Source organism: Malaclemys terrapin, chromosome 4 (genome assembly GCF_027887155.1).
Source record: "Malaclemys terrapin pileata isolate rMalTer1 chromosome 4, rMalTer1.hap1, whole genome shotgun sequence".
NCBI classification, from domain to species: Eukaryota; Metazoa; Chordata; order Testudines; family Emydidae; genus Malaclemys; species Malaclemys terrapin.
In genome coordinates this window covers 130,540,706-130,562,743 of record NC_071508.1, presented here as the reverse complement: position 1 = coordinate 130,562,743, position 22,038 = coordinate 130,540,706, and positions in this window count along the sequence as shown.

The following is a 22,038-nucleotide window of genomic DNA, read 5'->3' as shown; positions in this document are numbered from 1 at the left end:
GGTCCAGTTTCTGTGTGTTGCATTAGCTAGGGGGAAGGGAATAGAGAAAGCCGACAGATGCCAGATGGCGTGAATAGCTACAAATTCTCAAGCACATTTCTAAATTTATGACAGAAGATTTGCGGTTTACAAAAGTTCAGTCTCTGAAAATTGTACCTAGGTTTTCTTACTGAAATATAGGGAGGTGAGTGAACTAGCATTTAAAGGAAATCTGAATATGGTTTGTGTCTGCTGCTTAGCTTAAAAGAATCCTGGGACCTGTTTAATTATATATATAAAAAAACTCCCATGGCTGCTTCTGCAACTTTCCTTAGCTTTGCAGTCACAGCCCCAAAGGCAAAATGAACCCCCCACATCAATCACCACCTAATGCTGCATCAGGGATCCTGTATTACCTTCTCACAGTGTGAAGTCGTATGGCTCCACCTTGCCTAATTGGTGGGGAGGGACTAGATGATCTCTTGACATCAGTGACATCAAATGGGTCCCACAGTGACTGTACAGGAAGCTTCCCTAAGGGTCTTAACCTGGGTGTTCTGTCTTGAATTGTCCCTAGATGACATGTGTATTCCTGAAGTCACTCTATACTGCAGATACACCTCTAGCTGTTCTTCTATTACTGGGAGCTATAGCTTCATCTGACTAATGTAAAGAAGGGACCTGTCAGGAGCAGGATTTAGAGTGACAGTAGCACCTAAGCTGCCAGCAAGATAGAAACCAACTCAAAGACTATTAAACCCTCAAATAGATGATAGAATTAAATGCCCAACTCTGGCTAGACGAAGAGGGGCTTTTAAAACAGAAACATCAGTGAGATGGGCCCCTGGACCTCTTGCATTCTGATGATCAGCCACAATATAAGGAAAAATAGGAAATACTCCAGCCCTGGGATGAAAAATTCAGCAACAGACATGAGGAAGGATCTATAACTATAAATACTAAGAGTGGTGGTTTGAGGGAGAAGGGATAGCCCAGTTGCATAAATCTTCACTTTCTGGGCTGCTTCATGTATTTCTATTAGTCTGGGCCAGTTAGAGGATAAAAATTGCTTTCTATAGGCCAACAAATTTCCTGATGAATAGGCCAGCAGTGTCTAAATCCCATATTTGTCTGTAGCATGGAGGATCCAGAGGGCCATGTGTTTTGGTCTGAAATTAGGACATGGGCCCTTTCCTCAGATAAGGAGTATAGTTTGGGGACTTGTACAAGGTTAGTCTATGTATTATTTAATTAGTTATCTAGCTAAGTTTGTCCCGGTTGCTCTCAGGTATGTACAAACAGCTGTAGATTGTTCTCATAGTGGTTTGAGGTTTCTAGAATATGAATGAGGGAAAAAAAAGAAAAGTGTGCTTTGGTCTGATCTACATGAAATCAGAGCAGGCATCTTATGTATACACTGGTTGTACATCCTACACTACTTATATGTACAGTTAGGTTTCTTCCACCAAACAATGAGGTTTTATGTTTTTCTGGCTTAGATTTCTAGTCTATAAATCTTTTCCCAAGCAGATAGGATGAATTAAAGGCCACAAATCACTTTTCTAACAGAAAAGGTTTTCATGGTGGTACTAATTCAGCAAAACTTTGCCCAGCAAAATACATTAGGCATTGCCTTTGCTTAGTGAAGCATGTCTTTGGTATAATTGTACACTAAAAATAAAAATATAGACATGCCGAACCTTGAGCAGGCCAACCAACACATTTCTACATCTGACCATATTTTATCATGATTAAACTGTGTGCTGTGGAAATCAGTCAACTATTCTGATTTTTTTCCCCCACGGGGATCCACAGGAGAAGCATGTTGCCATGGAGTTCTGAATATAATAAGAAATGCAGCATGCTGAACAGCCACACAAACTTCACAATCTACCTGATAAGAGTAATCATTAGTAAAGATTCTTTTCATTGCAGAGTTTTGCTCATTGCATGTGTAGTTAGTAAACTTGATCCACAAGACATGTTAGCCCCTTGCCAAAAAGAAAAGGAAAAAAAAAAAAAAGCAGCTAAGCAAGGTCAGAGTTTAAGCCAAAGCAAAGTTTTGACTCATTAGAAACAGAGATAATTCATTCTGGTGGAGCACATCCAGTCTAATGAGACTTTATACAAAATGATAGAAGACAGCAAAGACAATTGTTCAGATTAACGACGACATTTATTGATAGAATAAATACAGTCAATTTACAATTTAGTGCTGCTATTATAATTATACTACACCCAAAAGTGTGCTTAGGTGCTTCATCCCATCATAAATCATCTTACAGTATAAGTGGCTGGAGAACCTCAGAAGGCCATTTTTAAAAAGCACCCAGTTTGGATTTGTATTGAAAACTCTGGTCTATAAAAGCAAAATGAAGATCTCCCTAAAACAGGCTTTCTGGCTGGGGTTTTGGATTTCCACTTCCAGTTGTCTCCAAAATGAATCAATGAGAAAAGTGAGCAAAAAGAACTCAAAAAAGGTTCAGGTCAAGTTCTGGGTGAAGATTAAGCTCAGATTCCATTTTGTCTCAAGTGATATGCCCATCCTTACAAGTGCATATGTACCCTATAGAGAACAAAACCTGTGTGATCATGGGGGACTCCAATCAAAGGAACATATCATGGAGGTCTCATGCTTCCACTACTAAAACATCCTTGGAATAGTTCTAAACATTATAATGACAATTTCCTAATTCAAAAGTGTTGCAGCCAATACAGGGGAATTCTATATTAGGCCTTGTCCTAACAGATAAAAAGGAACTGATCACAGAACTAAAAGTTAATGGTAGCTTAGGTACAAGTAATCATGACTTGATAACATTTATAATGTGCAAGCAGAATAACATGAAGACCAATAATATACATACACAAATTGCTTTAATAGGGCCAATTTCACAAAGTTGAAAACTCTGTTTGTATTCCACTAGTGTTTTTGCATGATGTTAAACAGGGTACTAAAGTTAGACATTTTGTGAATGCACAGGTCCACATAACTTGCAACCCAGAGTTCTAAAAGAGCTGGCCGAGGAGCTTGCTAGACCATTAATGTTGATTTTCAATAAGTCTTGGAACACTGGGGTAGTTCCAGAAGACTGGACGAAAGCTAATGCTGTATGATTTTTTTTAAAAGGATAAGATGAATGACCTGGGTAATTATTGGCCTGGCAGCCTAACATGAATCCTGAGCTAGGTAATGGAGCAGCTGATACGTGACTTGATTAATAGAAAACTAAAGGAGAGTACTATCACTAATACAGATCAACATGGATTTATGGAAAATAGATCCTGTCAGACTAACCTGATACCTTGTTTTTAATGAGATTGCAAGCTTGGTAGATAAAGATAAGAATGTTGATATAATATACTTAGAATTCTGTAAGGGGTTGACTTGGTAACATAACATTTGATTAAAAAAAATTTAGAATGCTATAAAATTAACATTGCACATGTTAAATGGATTAAAAACTGGTTAACTGATTGGTCTCAAAGAAGGGGAATTATAATTGAGCAGGTATGTTTCCAGTGCAGTCCTACTTTCTTGGCCCTATGCTATTTAACACCTTGATCCATGATCTGGAAGAAAACATAAAATAACTGAAAGTCTGCAAATGACACAAAAATTGGGGGAGTGATAAAGAATGAAGAGGACAGCTCACTGCTTCAGAGCTATCTAGATTGCTTGGTAATTGGTGCAAGCAATGTGTTTTAATATAGCTAAATGTCTACTTATAGGAACAAAGAATGTAGGCCATACTGACAGAATGTGGGACTCTATACTGGGAAGCAGCGACAGTGAAAAAAGATTTGGAGGTCGTGGTGAATAATCAGCTGAACATGAGCTCCCAGTGATACTGTGACCGAAAGAACTAATGAGATCCTGGAATGCATAAATAGGGAAATCACAAATAGGAGTGGAGAGGTTATTTTACCTCTGTATTTGGCACTCATGCAACCACTCCTGGAATACTGTGTCCAGTTCTGGTGCCCACAATTCAAGAAGGATGTTGTTAAATTATAGAGGGATCAGAGAACAGCCATGATAGTGATTAAAGGATTAGAAAACATGCCTTATAGTTATAACCTAAATAGATTGCGCTTCTCTAGTCTAACAAAGAGAAGGTTAAGGGGGACTTGTTTACTGTCTAAGTATTTTCATGGGGAACAAATATTTAATAACAAGATCTTCAGTCTCCAGAGAAAGGTATAATATGATCCAATGGCTGGAAGTTGATGCTAGATAAATTCAGACTTGAAAAGGTGAAAATTTTTAATGGGAACTAACCATTGGAGCAATTTACCAAGGGTCCCAGTGGATTCTCTGTTACTGACCATTTTTAATCAAGATGGGCTATTTTTCTGAAAGATTTGCCCTAGGAATTGTTTTGGGGAAGTTCTATGGTCTGTGTTCTACAGGAGATCAGATTAGATGACCACAATGGTCCCTTCTGGCCTTAAAAAAAAAAAATCTATGAACAGCCTTCCCATCATTATATCTTGGACCTGATCCTGTAAACCCTTTGTACATTGAGTTCCCTTTGATGCATTATGGAACAGAACAAAGGCTACAGATATTTATTCACATTCTCTGTCTTTCTTGTCACTAGTATATTATATTTTTTTGATTAGATAATTTTTCTCATTGGTCACAGGAGAGAACAAACAATTAGAGCTGCGTGGATTTTTTTCAGCAAAGTCTATTAGCTGAAAAATGCAGTTCTGGGTTGACCAAAACCATAAATAAATACAGAAAACAATTGTTGAAATATTTTGAATAGGTCAACTTTTCATTTTAAAACATTCTTTCATTTTGAAATTTAGCTAAAAAACAAAAACAAAAAAGGGACAAACACACCAAAATAAAACATTTTGTTTGACCAGAATTTTTTTTTTTTTTTGGTTTAGTGAAAAAAAAAAAAGAAAAAAAAATTGTGCTTTCAAGATCAAACAAAAATGACTTTTTTCCTGAATTGTTCACTGTGAACATCGAACTGCAAAATCAATTATTCACTGAACTCTACTAACAATACTGTATTTTTTACTATGAACTAAAACTAACAGGAGTTTTGTGTAGATAAAGAGTGCAGAACTGAGCTCTCACTGTGCAGGCGCCATGTGAATGAACCAATATTCGTCCGTTTATTTCATTGCTCTTATCTTGTATCTCTTTACTATTCACTAACAAAATATTTTCATACAATCAGCGTATACTGATTCACCTCCACCTTTATGTTCAACAAAGCTCTCCTGTTCACCCTTGTGATTATTTACAATGGAGTCCTCTCTCAGACAGTGGTCTGTTCCACCAACACTTGCTAAAATACACTTTCCTGCCAGTTTGCTGAATCAAGAAGTCTTATCATGTAGGCGAAGGCAGTCCATTGGCAGCCAAAACAGATATGTCTTACTTTGCATTTTTTCTTGATTCCAGTACCTGTGAACAGATTTCTTCACAGGTTTTCAGATTTAATTACAATAGGTGTAACATTTTTATTTTGGTGGTAAAAATGAGAGAGATATAAACACAGCAACGGAGGATGTACTCTCTGAGGCCAAATTCAGAGGAAAGAATAAGTCTACAGGGAGTCTAAGTTTGTGTAACTTACATGGTCTTCTTGCTCATCATAAGCTCCCTCCTAGTGTCCCTAGGATGTAATTAGACTAGCTCTTAAGGATGAGATTTTCAAAAGGGTCCAAAATGGTCTCCACTCCAAGTCACTTAGGTACTTTTGAGACTCCTACCCTAGATTCCCTTAAAGTCACTTATCAATGTGTAGCTTATACCCCCTTTTACATATCAGATGTGAATAAGGCCCACTGGGTGGAACTGTACACAAGAATTTAACATGCATCTCAAGGGATCAGAACAAAGGAAACAGAATCATATAAATGCAGGGATGGAAAGGACCTCAAGAGGTCATCTAGTTCACCCTCCTGCACCGAGGCAGGACCTAGTGTACTCTAGACCATCCCTTACAGATGTTTGGCTCACCTGTTCTTAAACACCGGCAATGACGGGGATTCCACAATCTCCATTGGAAGCTTCTTCCAGATCTTAATGATCCTTGTCGTTAGACAGTTTTCTCTAATATTTAATCTAAATCGCCCTTGTGCAGATTAAATCCATTACTTCTTGTCCTACCTTCATTGGATATTGAAAACAATTGTTTACCATCCTCTTTATAACAACCCTTAACATAATTCAAGACTGTTATCAGGTCCCCCTATAATCTTCTTTCTCAAAATTAAATGTGCCCATTTTTAAAAAACTTTCTTATAGGTCAGGTTTTATAAATCTTTTATCATATTTGTAGCTGTCCTTTGAACTCTCTCCAATTTATCCACATCATTCCTAAAGTCTGATACCCAGAACTGGACACACTACTCCAGCTGAGGCCTCACCAGTGTTGAGTAGAGCGGCACAATTATTTCTGTGGCTTACATATGACATGCCTGTTCATACACCCCAGAATGATATTAGCTTTTTTCTCAACTGCATCACATCGTTGACTAATTCAATTTACAATCCACTATAATCCCCAGATCCTTTCCTGCAGTACTATTACCTAGCCAGTTATTCCCCATTGTGCATTTGATTTTTCCTTCCTAAGCATGGTACTTTGCACTTGTCTTTATTAAATTTAATCATGTTGATTTCAGACCAATTGATCAAGGTCATTTTGAATTCTAATCTTGTCTTCCAAAGTGCTTGAACCCCCTCCCAGCTTGGTGTCATATACATTTTAAATACACACTTTCCACTCCATTATCCAAGTCATTAATGGAAATATTGACTAGAACTGGATTCAGGACTGGCTCCTGCAGGATATATCCTCTCAGTTTGATAGCAAGCCATTGATAACTACTCACTGAGTATGGTTTTTCAACAAGTTGTGCACCCACCTTGTAGTATTTTCATCTAACCCCATTTCCCTAGTTTATGAGAATATAATGCGAGATTGTGTCAAAAGCTTTACTGACATCAAGATATATCACATCTACAGCTTCCCTCTATTTACTAGGCCAGTAAACCTATCAAGGAAGGAAATTAGGTTGGTTTAGCATGATTTGTTATTGTCTTGTAACCAGTTCTGACTTTTATGCCTCATTACTTGTAGTCATGTAAAGTCTATCCTTCTCTAGTTAATACATTTGTTTTATCTAAGCCAGTGCGTTTGAACTGAAGTGTTTGGGAAACTCCATTTGCGATAACAAGGCTTGTACATATTTTCTATTAAAAAAATGACAGACTTTATATGAGCTTGTTCTGTCCAGGAGAAAGCAAAGACAGTATGAGATGTACATTTCTGGGGAAAGTCCTGGACTGGGAATTTGCTGGTGTTCCTCTGCAGTGTAGTTCAAGAGTGGCTGGTTATAGCACTCATACAATATAACTGGGAGTAACTTACCTGCTGGAGGCTGTGTGAAAGCAGATCAGGAGTGGTAGCTTTCACAGCAAAGCAGTGTAAAAAGCATCCCAGGCTGGAGAACTGAGGGGACACAGCTAGAGATCAGGCAGATTTGTATGTGGGCTGGTTAGCCCAGGCTGCTGCTCCATCTGCGTGTGTTACCACCGATACACTACTATATTTAGCTCACTAGCTCAATGAGAGTTTGGGTGAGTCTTCACAAGCTGGAATCAAACTCCACGCTTCAAGTGTAGATGTAGCCTCAGTTACTGTATGGGAGTCTAACACTGCTGCCTACAAACATGAGGATTTATTGGTGTTAAAGAAAGTTTACTGGGGATACAGGCAGCATTGGTGGGTGTTAGGATGTATAATTTACCATCTGACCAATGACAAAGAGCTAGAAGTCAGAGAAAAACAAGGACTGAATATTAAATATTCTATATAAATCTTCCCTTCTGGGACAGACATCTTTCAGCTGACAGGACACAGCCAGAGAATAGGCAATTTTTAATAGGTAAAATAGAAGCATTGATCCTTTCCATATAGCACAGTAAGTAGTACCCTGCCCAGCTTTCCATCTTCTGCTGAACAGATCAACTTGCAGAAAAGCCAAGGAGCATTGTGAGAACAGAGGTTGGGTGGTCTGAATACAGAAATAGGAGCTAGGACCTCTAGAGTTTTACTCAAGCTCTGACGTGGAGTCATCTCCTTCATTTGGATGGGATATAATGGTACTTCCCTTCTTTGCAGGAGTGTTGTGAGGGATTAATTGGTTAATGTTAGTGAAGAGCTTTGCAGATAAGCATGTGTGCTATAACTAGAAATAGGTCTGTATCAGAAAACTGAATCTGAATAAACCCTAAATTTGGAGGTAGAGATTTTGAATCCAAACCTTAATGTCATATTTACATACGGCATCTTTTTGTAATGGGACAAAACCAAATCCCATATTTAAACAGCAACCCTGAACTTTGGCAAGATCCCAACACCCATGCTGGGATCCACATTTTGAAATTATTTTTGGGGTCATGTAACTGAAACTAGCATATCAAACAGGCAAGCATGAACTGTTGCAATTCCAATATCAGGAAATGCAGTGGTTTAGTAGGAGAATGCAACAATGGCCCAAACAAATCCCTCTGACATATGTACCCAGGGCCGGCTCCAGGCACCAGGCACCCAAGCACATGCTTGGGGCGGCACCTGGTAAGGGGCGGCGGGGGGAGCGCGGCGCGGCATTCCGCGGGGGTGGGCGCTCCGGCGGCGTGGCGCTCGGCGGGGGGGCGGCACTCTGGGGGGGGTTCCGGCAGCGCTCGGTGGGGGGCAGGCTCCGGCAGCGCGGCGCTTGGCGGGGGGGCAGCACGGGGCGCAGCGCTCAGCGGGGGGGGCGCACTGTGGGGGGGTTTCCAGCGGCGCTCGGCTGGGGGGGTGGGCGGCGCTCGGTTGGGGGGACTCGGGGAGCGGCGCTTTTTTTTGCTGCTTGGGGCAGCAAAAAAGCTAGAGCTGGCCCTGTATGTACCTGAGAAAAGCATTCAGCCAACACTTATAACTATGTCTACTGTACACCTTCCCCCTTCATGTCAAATCTTATAGGCTTTGTTCTTCAGTGGATCTGATCAGTGACAAAACAACAAGGTTGAGATTTACATTTGGAAAGCTCCCTTAAAAAAATTAAGGCTGGCTATTTTTTTTAAACCGATTTGTTGCCAGACTTTCCAACATGAATGAATGGGATTCATTCCTGGTGCCTCTTTTGTTGCATTGTGTCAAAATACTAATTTACAGATAATGCTCAATCCCTTAGAATGCACTTGGCTCAAAAAGGTAAGATAATTTGGATTAAAGAAATACCTGAGCCTTAGCCAAACTGAACCTCCAAACCCTTTCAGCTACACCACTGAATCTGGTCTGCCAAGATCAAACAAGCTTTTTTACAGGGCGATATGCAAGTGATGATGGCAGTTGGTTTGTTGAAGCTCTAGACTTGCTACTGGCACAGTCAGACGATCACATGATACCCTCATTGAACTGTGAAAAGCATGCAAGCATGTCAGGTGATGGTATGTATCTGAAGCCCTCTATCGATTGGATTTCAATTCTAATTTTAAAAACTGATGACTTTACCCTAAAGTCCTTATTCAGACAAAACTCTAATGTAAAGTCCTTTCAGGCTAATACTGATAGAACACAGATCTCTTTTGAATGAGAGATGCACCTCAGTAAAAATCCCAGTAGAAATCTCTCTCATGCTAGGCAAGTTCAGCTCTGGATCTGGATTCTGTATTAAGCAGTTCAGCGTCATTTCTACTTCATAAAAAGAGAGACCCTGGTCCCAGCCACTGCATATGTTCGGCCCCTTTTGGGGTCTGTCATTACGAGCAATGCTTGCTCACCCTACAATCATTGTTTTAACTATTGCACTAAAAAGAAACCACCAAAATAACACAGAGCTATGTTACAAGAACATTAATGTTGCAAAGTCAAACACTCAAAAGTTAGAAGTAATACCCCTTTGGCAAATTTCAAGTCCCTCCAAAGTATGGAGACACTATTGCTTCTCAACAAGTGGGCTGCAAGATTAATCTTTTTAAAAACATGGGTGAAACAGTGTATTTCCCCTAATTTGGTTTTCATTGAACTGTTTTAGCTGAAACTTTCCAATACAATTTTTTTTTAAAAGTTTAGACTGAGGCAGACACCCAGCATGGGAAATTCAACCCTGGATGGTTATGAGCAACTGAAGACAGGATCTTATAATAGGAAGTGTTAGGCAATCTAAAGTATAAGCAACACTATCAGCTCCACCTGTAATAAAGCTTTTAGTTTACATTATGATTAGATGCAACCATAGGTGCTGGAACTAAGGGTGCTGGGGCTGCTGTTGCACCTCCATCATGAAGTGGTTTCCATCACATACAGGGTTTACAGTTTTGTTCAATGGCTTTCAGCACCCCCACTATACAAATTGTTCCAGCACCTCTGGATGCAACCCAGTCATAAAAGATATATACATAAGATCACACTGGCTAAACTTGCTGTGCACGTAGACATATTGCTGTTTTAAATCATTTTATTGTACAGCATCAATACACGCTCATAATTGTAATGTTCTCTGAAGCCAAGAGCCCTGACTTATCCCATGGCTGAATTCAGCCCAGCACAAATAATTCCTTCTTTGAAGATGAACACAAAGTGGCTGTCATAACTATAAAGGGAAGGGTAACAGCCCTCCTGTGTACAGTACTATAAAATCCCTCCTGGCCAGAGACTCCAAAATCCTTTTACCTGTAAAGGGTTAAGAAGCTCGGGTAACCTGGCTGACACCTGACCCAAAGGACCAATAAGGGGACAAGATACTTTCAAATCTTGGTGGGGGGAAGGCTTTTGTTTGTGCTCTTTGTTTTGGGGGTTGTTCGCTCTTGGGACTGAGAGGGACCAGACATCAATCCAGGCTTTCCAAATCTTTCTGAACAAGTCTCTCATATTTCAAACTTGTAAGTAAACAGCCAGGCAAGGCCTGTTAGTTTTTATCTTTGTTTTCTCAACTTGTAAATGTACCTTTTTGCTAGAGTGTTTATCTCTGTTTGCTGTAACTTTGAACTTAAGGCTAAAGGGGGTTCCTCTGGGCTCTTTAAGTTTGATTACCCTGTAAAGTTATTTTCCCTCCTGATTTTACAGAGATGATTTTTACCTTTTTCTTTAATTAAAAGCCTTCTTTTTAAGAACCTAATTGATTTTTTCCTTGTTTTTAGATCCAAGGGGTTGGATCTTGATCCACCAGGAGTTGGTGGGAGAAAGGAGGGGATGGTTAATTTCTCGTTGTTTTAAGATCCAAGGGATTTGGATCTGTATTCACCAGGGAATTGGTGAAAAGTCTCTCAAGGCTACCCAGGGAAGGGAATTAGCTTTGGGATGGTGGCAGCGGACCAGATCTAAGCTGGTAGTTAAGCTTAGAAGTTTTCATGCAGGCCCCCACATTTGTACCCTAAAGTTCAAAGTGGGGAAGCAGCCTTGACAGTGGCATACAGTAGTCACTAGCAAAACTCTTGCAAATATCTTTGCAAGTGACAGATATTACCATGCAATTTCCCATATAAAGTATACAAAATACCAAAGTGACACTATCTACTGCCACCCTTGGTCATTTACTTACAGTAGCACCCATAATGTGCTAGGCACTTTCCAAACATCAAGAAGGAATGGTCTATGCGCCAAGTTGCTCATGATCAAGCGACAAATGGACAAGGAAAAAGAATTTAGAGCAGTGGTGGGTAACCTGCAGCCGATCAGGGTAATCCGCTGGCAAGCCACGAGACAATTTGTTTACATTGACTGTCCGCAACTCCCAATGGCCGCGGTTCGCCATTCCCAGCCAATGGGAGCTGCGGGAAGCAGTGCGGGCCACAGGGACCTGCTGGCCGCCGCTTCCCGCAGCTCCCATTGGCTAGAAAGATCCCTGAGCATACATCTGAGCTAGCTTTGTTCATACAATTTCTTTTCTAAGATGCATATTTTGGGTTTGAGGTTTCAGCATCTGTTTACATGCTGAAAACTTCTGCTGGTGGAATGACTAGGGTTGTAATTTATTGCTATTAAAGAACAGAGTAATTGCATAACAAAATTGCACAGCAAAATCCTGCATTACTCTTACTGTAAATATATACATTAAAGTAGGATGACAGGAGGCTTACAGTATGAACTCTTATTCTGGTAAGTTTTTAGTGCTGTTATTAATTCCACTGTTTTATGACTCCATTTATAGCTGATTAAGCAAGCCCCTGTTTGGAGGTATTTCCATGAGAACTACAATGATGCAGAGGGGGAAGTGTGCTGGCTACTTGTTACTTTTGGTTTTGATATTGCTGGCCAAGTGATTTTTTTGTAATTATATGGAGATATACCTATCTCATAGAACTGGAAGGGACCTTGAAAGGTCATTGAGTCCAGTCCCCTGCCTTCACAGCAGGACTAAGTACTGTCCCTGACAGATTTTTGCCCCAGATCCCTAAATGGCCCCCTCAAGAATTGAACTCACAGCCTGGGGTTTAGCAGGCCAATAATCAAACCACTGAACTATGCCTCCCCCATATATGTGAATTATATGTAAATGAAAACCAAGATATTTAAAATCAGACTGATTCTCCCTTCCAACACAGCTGGGCTACAAAGGTTTGCTTAGGTAGGTTTAAATCTTCCTACTGTAGAGAAAAAGTGCAGCAGAGGACAGTGATGAAGGGATTGCAAATAGTTTCATGTTCAAATACCACCATCTAGTGGACATAAACTGTCTGTATGTATTTGATTTTTAGATGGAGAGTAAACCAGTGTTTTCATTGTAAGGTATATAAACTGATGCGTCTGCAATTGAAGGCAATATACTTGTTCAGTGATAATGAGAATATGATACTTGCCCTAGCCAAAAGTCTGGTGTACAAAAACAGAATTCTAACCACACTGCTTCAGGGTGTCTTCCCTGTAGAATGTTGACTTTATATTTTAGGGCCATTAATTTTTTTTTTAAACTATGAAGTATTTTAAATAAGCAGAAGGCTATATGATAACCAGTGAGACTATTCAGATAGTTAAGAAATGTCATGCTTCCTCAGCAGACTCTGATTCTGCAGAGTGTGGGGAGGTGAGTACAAGTGGAAGGTAAAGGGATGAGCAAGACAGGGAAATGAAAAGGAATGCAATTATAAATTAATGTGAGCCGGATTGTACAGCTGCTAGAGCTGGGCAAAAATTTTTGACTAATTTTTTTTTTCAGTGAAGAAACAAAGCACTTTTTAAAACCCAAACTTTTTTGCTGAATTTGGGGAGAATTCAAAATATGATTTTGGTTAAAAGAAAACATTTTGGGGGGAGAGGGGAAAGGGACCGTTTTGTTGAGCTTTGATTCAAAACAGCATTTCGGTTTCAAATTTGGACAATTTAAAAATAAATGCATAAAATGAGAGGTGGCTTGATGAAACTACTGTATCAAAACAAAAGACTTGAGGGAAAAAAATCATTTTTAGTTGACTGACATGTTTGTTCAACATTATCAAAAAAAATTTAAAAATTAATTTTCAATAAGAGTGCATTTCAGTTCAACACCCCCACCCCGGTTTTTCAGTTTGGCCTCCCAAACAAAACAAAAACAAAACCACACACCATTATTTCTCAGCTCTAGCGGTTGCCAAGTTACCCTTTCCGAACAGGAGTAAGGCTTAAGGTATGTCTGCACAGGGATAAAAGACCCACAGTATGGTCACAGCTGGTCTAGGCTAGCTGACTCAGACAGCAGGGCTAAATATCACTGTGTAGACATTGGGGCTCAGGCTGGAGCCCAAGCTGTAGGGCCCTTCACTCTCACAGGGAGAATATTTTCTTTCAGGGAAGAGCATATATGGGGAGGGGTGAGGGATATCCCTTTATGACAGGGGTCGGCAACCTCTGGCACGCGGCTCGCCAGGGTAAGCACCCTGGCGGGCTGGGCCAGTTTGTTTACCTGCCACGTCCATAGGTTCAGCCAATCGCGGCTCCCACTGGCCGTGGTTTGCCACATCCCTAGGCCCATGCCACTTCCCGCAACCCCCATTGGCCTGGAGCGGCGAACCATGGCCAGTGGCAGCTGCGATCGGCCGAACCTGCAGACGCGGAAGGTAAACAAACCGGCCCGGCCCACCAAGGTGCTTACCTTGGTGAGCCACATGCCAGATGTTGCTGACCCCTGCTTTATGATAGCCGACATTGAACAATATGGTTTTAATATTCTGCTCAGCTCCCAGAGCAGTGACTATACATATGTACTATATATGTGAGACTGTAATACTTCCACCAGCTTCTTAAATGGGATCTTGCTTCCATCTCTTGTAAAATTTTAAAAGTAGCATGTATACTTATTTCCTTCCAGAAAGGGACACTACACCATAGAAAATAAATCAAGATTTTAGTTGTAGCAGACAAGAGGAAAACACTTAATAAGCGGCACAGATACTGGGCCAGACAAAATGAACCAGCTATGCCCCTCAGTACAAGCCTGGGCAGGAGGGATAAAGATGGCTTGATGCTACTTTTGTGGGCCCCCAAAGCTGGATCCAATTTGCACAGTCATGAGGCCCCAATATAAATTAGAGCAGCCTTATGCTATCAGCCCCCAGTCCTTAAGGGACTGTTCTGACAAATGAAGATGACTAGTGCATAGAAACAACACAGATCCCCCTCTTTCCTAAGTCTCAGGGATTCCTATCCCGCCTTACCTCAGAGAGAGAGAGAGAATAGCTATTACTCATCACCCTCCAGCCTTTCTCTATTTCCAGTCTCTTGGCTTTATGTAAGTCCTGCCTGTTCCCCCACAGGTGAACTTGCTTCCAATTAGCAGCCTCCTCCTAGTCTAAATCTCTCCCCGGTTTGCTGTTTAATTGGTTGATTGGGCCTGCCTGACCTAATTCAACCTTTTTAGGGCCAGTGTGGGGAGCTGGCCCCCATTACAGCCCAAAGGAGAGAGTGTAAAAGCCCTCCACAGTGGCTGTTGAGGCCAGCAAGGGGGCAGCAGACTGAACTAAGGACTGACTGAAGGAGAGCCCGAGAGCGGGTGGAAGGGTTTGTTTTGTGTTAAAGACATTTGGGGGGTTTTTAGTTTAGACATCTGTGACCTGGCTGGAGAGCTGAGTCACTGGATGAGTAACTGACAGAGAACCACCACAGTGCTGGATCAGCAGGGCCCTGCAAGAGCTGCGGTACTATTCTGCAGGCCATAAAGGGACACGTAGGGTTGAATAGACTCTGTTACACATTTGCAGACAGTACACTAATTGCTCAGAGAAGCGTATCTATGACTATATTATGAGCAGGGACATATGTTATTGCTACTGGTTAGAGTGATCAACAATTAAAATAAAGAGAAGTGGCCATGTGGCATCTTTTTAATCTGTCATCAGTGCCTATCAGTACAGCACATATCACATTGCAGAGACTAAATGTTGTCATCTGATAGCTCCTCAGTGGCCTATGTGAAATGAGCAGTAAGGTCAGGCCAGATGTTTTGGAAGATATGCTTTAATCAAGCACAAGTTATTGGAACTACAGGAATCACTGAGTGAAATACTATGGCCTGTGTAATACACAAAGTCAGACTAGATGATGTAATGGTCCCTTCTGGCCTTAAATTTATAAATATGAATCTATGTCTGCATCACAAAACTCAGTCTCACATCTGTAACTGGAACTGGCAGCCTCATCAGAGTTCCCAAGGACTGAATAGTGATGGAAACTGAATTACCATTTTAGGTAATCTTAGGGCAGGTCTTCACTACAGGGGAGGGTCGATTTAAGATACGCAAATTCAGCTACGCGAATAGCGTAGCTGAATTCGACGTATCGGAGCCGACTTACCCCGCTGTGAGGACGGCGGCAAAATCGACCTCCGCGGCTCCCCGTCGATGGCGCTTACTCCCACTTCCGCTGGTGGAGTAAGAGCATTGATTCGGGGATCAATTGTCGCATCCCAACGAGACGCGACAATTCGATCCCCGAGAGATCGATTTCTACCCGCCAATTCAGGCGGGTAGTGTAGACCTAGCCTCAGACCCTTAGGATGTGGTCTGATCTCTTAGGGTTGATGAAGATTGGTGAGGTAGCCTAAGGCAAATTACTCTTCCCCTCTTTATGATGTACCTGTTTTGTATATTATCAGATGACTTAAATCTCCAGAGCTACCCTGCCAGCTGTTTTAACAGGCAATATAATATTGGCGTGAAAAGTGGCACATTAACTGCACTTTCACATGCTTCAAGAGTTCTTGGGTATAGTTCAATGTATTGAGAAGATACTAGCCTTGCTTCTCTTCATTTAGTAAATGGAGCTTGTAGAAGAACTCATGACTGAGTCCAGGATAAGGTTTTAATAATAATGTGGGTGTTTAAAATAAAGATCATCAGGAATTATAGTCCACATCATGAAATTATCCATAAATTAGAACATTGTGGACTAGTTGGCATGTCTCCCCTCCTACAGATTGTAGTTCTTCATAGTTAGAAACAATAGTCTCTCTAGAGAGAAGGTCAATAATGGTGCAGCATTCAAGGAACAAAGATCGTACCTACCAGCATCCCTCCAGTCATGGATAGACAGTACAGAGTATAAGGGGATTGGCACAGAGTCTATTTCTTCTATTCCCTCAAAGAGTAAACTTTACTCTCAAACATGCAGGACTGGCAAAAACTATGTCTGCCAGGTCTTCATGTTCAATTCTTTTTGGAACAGAGAAGACAGAACTTTTTTCCACCCTGTAACATTTCAAGTGTCATTATCATGACCAGCTCTGAAACCTGACCATAGATAAATCATAGAGAATTGGAATGATGAAAAGGATGTAAACTCATGAAAACGTCAGTATTTTGAAAGATTTCAGGTAGTAGATTTCTAAAATGTAATTTTTCTACAATAAGGTTTATGCTTAGGCTTGTAAGGATTAGATTTTTATTGATAAAAATCAGTAAACATACACAAACTAATGCAAAAATATTTCTTTTGATGATAATGGAAATTCACAGGTAGGCAAAGTAAGAAAAATACTGCTTGAGAATTTGAGTTTGGTTTAAGGATATTTATTTGGTATATTTTGCATGTGATGTTGACAAATGGTGTATTTAATGATTATAAAGCTTTAACTTTTTGAATCTCAACATCTATTGTCATTATATAATTATTGGCTGACACTCGGGCCCAATTTTCTGCAGCTTTGAAAAATTAATCAATTAAAATAGAAAAAAGTACTGAAAAATAAACATTGATATTATCTATTGAAATTATAAAATAATCTAATTTTGCCAGATATATCTATACAGAAACTCTGATGAAATGACAAAACATAAACAAAGCATTTATACCCTTTATATTGTTGCTATATATACTTTCTTCATCACTAATGAGATAGACAGCTTAAAGGAATGTAGTTACCACACATGTTGCCAATGATACCAGCCTTGTTTATCCATTTGGCAGTATGCAACACACAAGTTTCCATGCCTTCTTCAGTGCTGTCCCTTATGCCTGGAACAACAATTTTGGATCACCTGCAGTCCCCACTGCAATATCTGTAAGCGAACTGCCAATTGATTACTAGGTTGAGAAGCAGATTGGGTTAGTTAGCACTTTATATATTAAGAATAGCAAAACCCCCATAAATGTATTAATCTGTATAAAATTGTGTATACTTGATTTTTATCCCTCTCTCCTTCAGGCTTTTTAGTCCCTGTTCTTGCAGTTTTATCTGTGTGAGTAGACCTATATGTTTTTTCAGCAACCCATTGATTTCAGCAAACTCTGTACAGGTAAACTCTTCAAGGAAGGAATTGTCCTTTCCATGTAGTTGCACCATCCCTAACACAATGGGGCCTTTATTATGATTGGGGCTTCTTGGTGCTACAGTGATACAAATATTAAATAATAAACATTAATTTTTAACATTAGTGACTTTCCCTGTTATTGAGAAAACTTTAATGGAAGTTAAGGAGTTAACTGACAGTTTAAGACTTGTCATTCCATTTTTAAAAATACAAACATATGTTAGTGTTTAATATTGGTATTTCCCTCCTCACCCTCCACTCTATTCCATTCCAGAGTGGATATAAGAGCATGTGTTCTCATTATTGAAGAAGCCATAATGCAGTATTTAGACTCTTCTGGTGAAAGATAAACTCATGTACTGTAGAATTCAAGCCTGTAGAAATATTCAGTATGTTCTCAAGGTCCTGCAAAGCCCAAAACGTCACTGGGCACTGCTCTCCCTAAGGGGTTCCAAGTTCAGAGTTCTCTTCAATTACTAAATTGCTTTTCTTTACTCCCACCCAATTAAGAACTTAACATTTTTGATGGAGAAAGATGGCAAGTTTCACAGGCAGCACTTCAATGGTGTTCTTCTATGAAAAGTGATCATACAAAAATTAGAACTGACCAAAAAACAGAATTTCCACTGCATAGGAAAGTCCAACGTTTTGACATTGGTTTTCCTCCCAAAATGGGAAGAAGGTTGAAATATCAAAGCTTTTTGCAGAAAAAACGTTGATTTAGAAACATTGGAGCCAGTGCAATGCCTCATGTGGATTGAAGTTTTGGTACTTCATGCTCTTATTCTTTCCCTGTGGGCCAGGATCCCCAGCCAGAATCTCTCTCCTGTGATGCACTGCAGCCTCTCCTTTGGCAGATTCATTGCAGTGCATGATGGGAGATATAATCGGGCCAGACAGCCTGGACAGTAGAGGAGAATGGGGGCCTGAGGCATCCAAACCACGTCTCTCATGAAGCACCACAGTGGTTTAAGTGGATGCAAACATAAATGGTTACTCAATCCAGCCTGAAATAAAAAGTTGAGATTTATTTTCAATTTTCCAGCAGCTAAAGTTTGGGCAAAAATTGACATTTTCCTGTAGGAACCACAGGCTCCAGTGAAAATGGGACCTTTTTACACAGCAGATCTCTTCCTTTTGTGTGTTCAAAATCATACTCACTTACTTCCTGCAGCCACCACTACAGAGCAGAGTGGTGGAGGCTGACAGGTATGGGGGGAGACGGGAGGGTTGGCTCTTCCCTCTCAACCCACATACCAGTCAGCGCAGCAGAGGTGGGAAGTTGCTGTCAAAATTTGCAGCTGGTATAGGCCAACAGGAAACTCTGTCCTAAGAACAAGAGGGAAACAGGAAGGGTGATCTGTACCTCAAAGGGTGTGTCTGAAGCACAATGCCTCCCAGGGCTACTCCTGGAGTGGAGAAGTTTAAACACACACATCCCCACCCCCGATTGCTCAGGACTATGCCTAAGTCACAATCTAGCCATATATATAGTACCTTTATTTTCCCTTCTTTCTAGTGAATGCTTGGAAAAGCAATTATACACCTGAATTTGTTACTTGCACTGCATCTGCTAGTACTTAATTGAAAATATACAAAAGGAGAGTGAATTCAAAGGACAAGAAGTGTCGAAAGATAAGAGAAATGCCTCTTTAATCAGCCCCATGCTTCAACAAGGAGAATGTACCCAACTGGTCTGATATGCTGTGTTGCCCTATATACTTTCCTTCTACATGTATCTTGGAAGGACATTTGCCTAAAGAAAGTGGTACATCAGTTACTGCCACCTTTCCTCCCTACCCTCCCCGCCATATTTTCCATTTCCACTTGGAGAATAAGTACTTCTGAATATCTCAGGAGCAGAATGGAAATATAAAATCTCATTCCATGTGTGATTAAATTGAGGGCCTGATCTTTTACACAGGTATAAATGAGACATGATTCCATTGAGGTGAATGGACAGAAAAGCAGTTTGTGGTAATCATGTTTTCTGGTTCTGTTTTCTTTTTGCAAATTACTGTGGTATACGCCTAACTGATCAAGCTCACTAATAGAGTCACAAATCCCCTTCACGCAGGCATCACACAGAGAGCTAATATGCCAAGTGCTCCTGGACAAGAGAGCTGAGCCTGCTCAACATCTAAGGAACTTGAAATTCAAAGACAGAACCAAATTTCCTTGTGAAATCTAACACAGAGCAAACCCCACACCCTTTTGTTATTTGGAGTGGAAAGAAAAGAACTTTCAAACAGTGAAAAAATGACTTTTGACAGCAGTTAGATTCATTCAGAGGAAATTCTGGCAACAAATGTAATGCGAAAGAAAGATAGGATGGGAAACAGATGCACTGCCGCATGGAGACAGCAGCTCTAATCAGAAAACATGCTTCAAATACCAAACCCCACTGCTACCTGTTAATTCTATTGCCAAGAACGCAAGAACAGCCATAAATCTCTTCTTTGCTTCTGGCTCATTAGAGCAGTCTGCTAGGTTTAATGCTAGAATTGGAACTGGAATACCAAAGCTGAAGTCCCTCAAACGTGGCTTGACTCTAGATTCTAATTAGAAATTCTCAGTTTATACCCAGCTTTGTAAGATGGATCTGAACCAGAATACTGCATCCAAACCCTCTCAGCTGGGTGGAGATTTTGCTTAGGCCCATCTCCATTTAATGCCACAAACTGATTTGATGCTAATGCATTTGTGTTACTGAGTAAATCACATATTGGAATATACTATATTGTATAACACGTTTAAAAATAAATTGTCAACCACTTGGTCTTTTATCATTCTAGCCATGCTTTGGTGCTTTGTTTGCACCTCTAATGTCATCTGCTTCTAGCTATCTTTGCTAAGGTTTGTCAAAAATTTTCCATGGCAACTTTTTTCAATTAAAAATAGGGGTTTTGACCAAACAAAAGTTTTTGAGGAAAGTATCTGCTGGCTTTAATTTTCAATCTATTGACAAAATCAAAATTTTCTGCAGACGCACACCCTGATTTTCCTATCCGTTCTAATCTTTGCACTAGAGTAATGCCAGAGTATATGTAAATATTGGGAATAGCTGAATGCCGATTATGCACTTCACAGCAATTAACAGACATGATCCCAACAGAAAAATTCTGTGGTAGCAAGCTAACTTTTTATTTAAATATATGAATAAGGAGCTGTGTTTTTTAACAGGCATTCTGAGCCTAGTAGAGTTAGTAGATTTGTGAGTAGGGTAATTATTAGACAGCTTGGAAGAAGTTAAACATTGTTATCTGGGGGCAGAGGGGAAATAAATTTTTAGATAATGGCTCCTAAAGACATCCTTAGGAAATCAGTTAAAAAAAGTTATCTTTTATCCTTCACAACCCTGTACACATTTACCATGTTGCATTTGATCCTGGAAAATCCGGTCTCCTTACTGGATGAAGAAAAAGAGCAAAGAAGCCCGTATGCAGGGCCGGTGCAACCCATTAGGCGACCTAGGTGGTTGCCTAGGGCGCTAGCATTTGGGGGTGGCATTTCAGGTCCTTGTTAGCATTTAGGCGGAGGGAGCTGGGGCAAGGGGGCGCGGGGAGGGCCACCTGCAACAAGTAAGGGGGGGAGGTGGCACACAGGGGAACTCCCCGCCCCAGCTCACCTCTGCTCCCCCTCTTCCCCTGAGTACACCGCCCCGCTCTGCTTCTCTCCCTCCCAGGCTTGCGGTGCCAAACAGCTGATTGGCGCCGCAAGCCTGGGAGGCGGGCGAAGTGGAGCAGCAACAGCGTGCTCGGGGAGGAGGCAGAGCAGAGGTGAGCTGGGGCGGGGAGCTGCCGCACGGCATCCCCGGGCAGGGGGAGTGGGGAGCTGCTGCGGGGTGGGGCGGAGAGCTGCCACAGGGCTCGGAGGGTGAGGGGGGGGCGCAAGGTGGAAGTTTTGCCTAGGGCGTGAAACATCCTTGCACCTGCCCTGCATGTATGGGGAATTAAAATTGCTTGATGCAAAGCTGCTGTCCTCCAGGTCACATAAGGCCATCTTTTCAATTTCTGTGGCTTATTGAAATACAGATTTAAAGGCATATTTGAATGCATGGTAAGCACCATGGCTGAACACAGGAAGTTTAGCTCCTGTAGGCTTCATTCAGGCACTGAGAGGAGTATTTAAAGAAAAGCCAATAAAAGATCCACTGAGGTTTGGGTGGTGTCTATAGAGAGAAGGGCTGACAAAGATGCTGAGCAAGTTCTCATGCATTTAGCTGATGAAAGCCATGTGTTACTGTCATTGGATCGAGCATCCAGTGGAGAGTTACAGGAATAGACTGTATACCCAAAACAGGGGGGATAACCACTGGC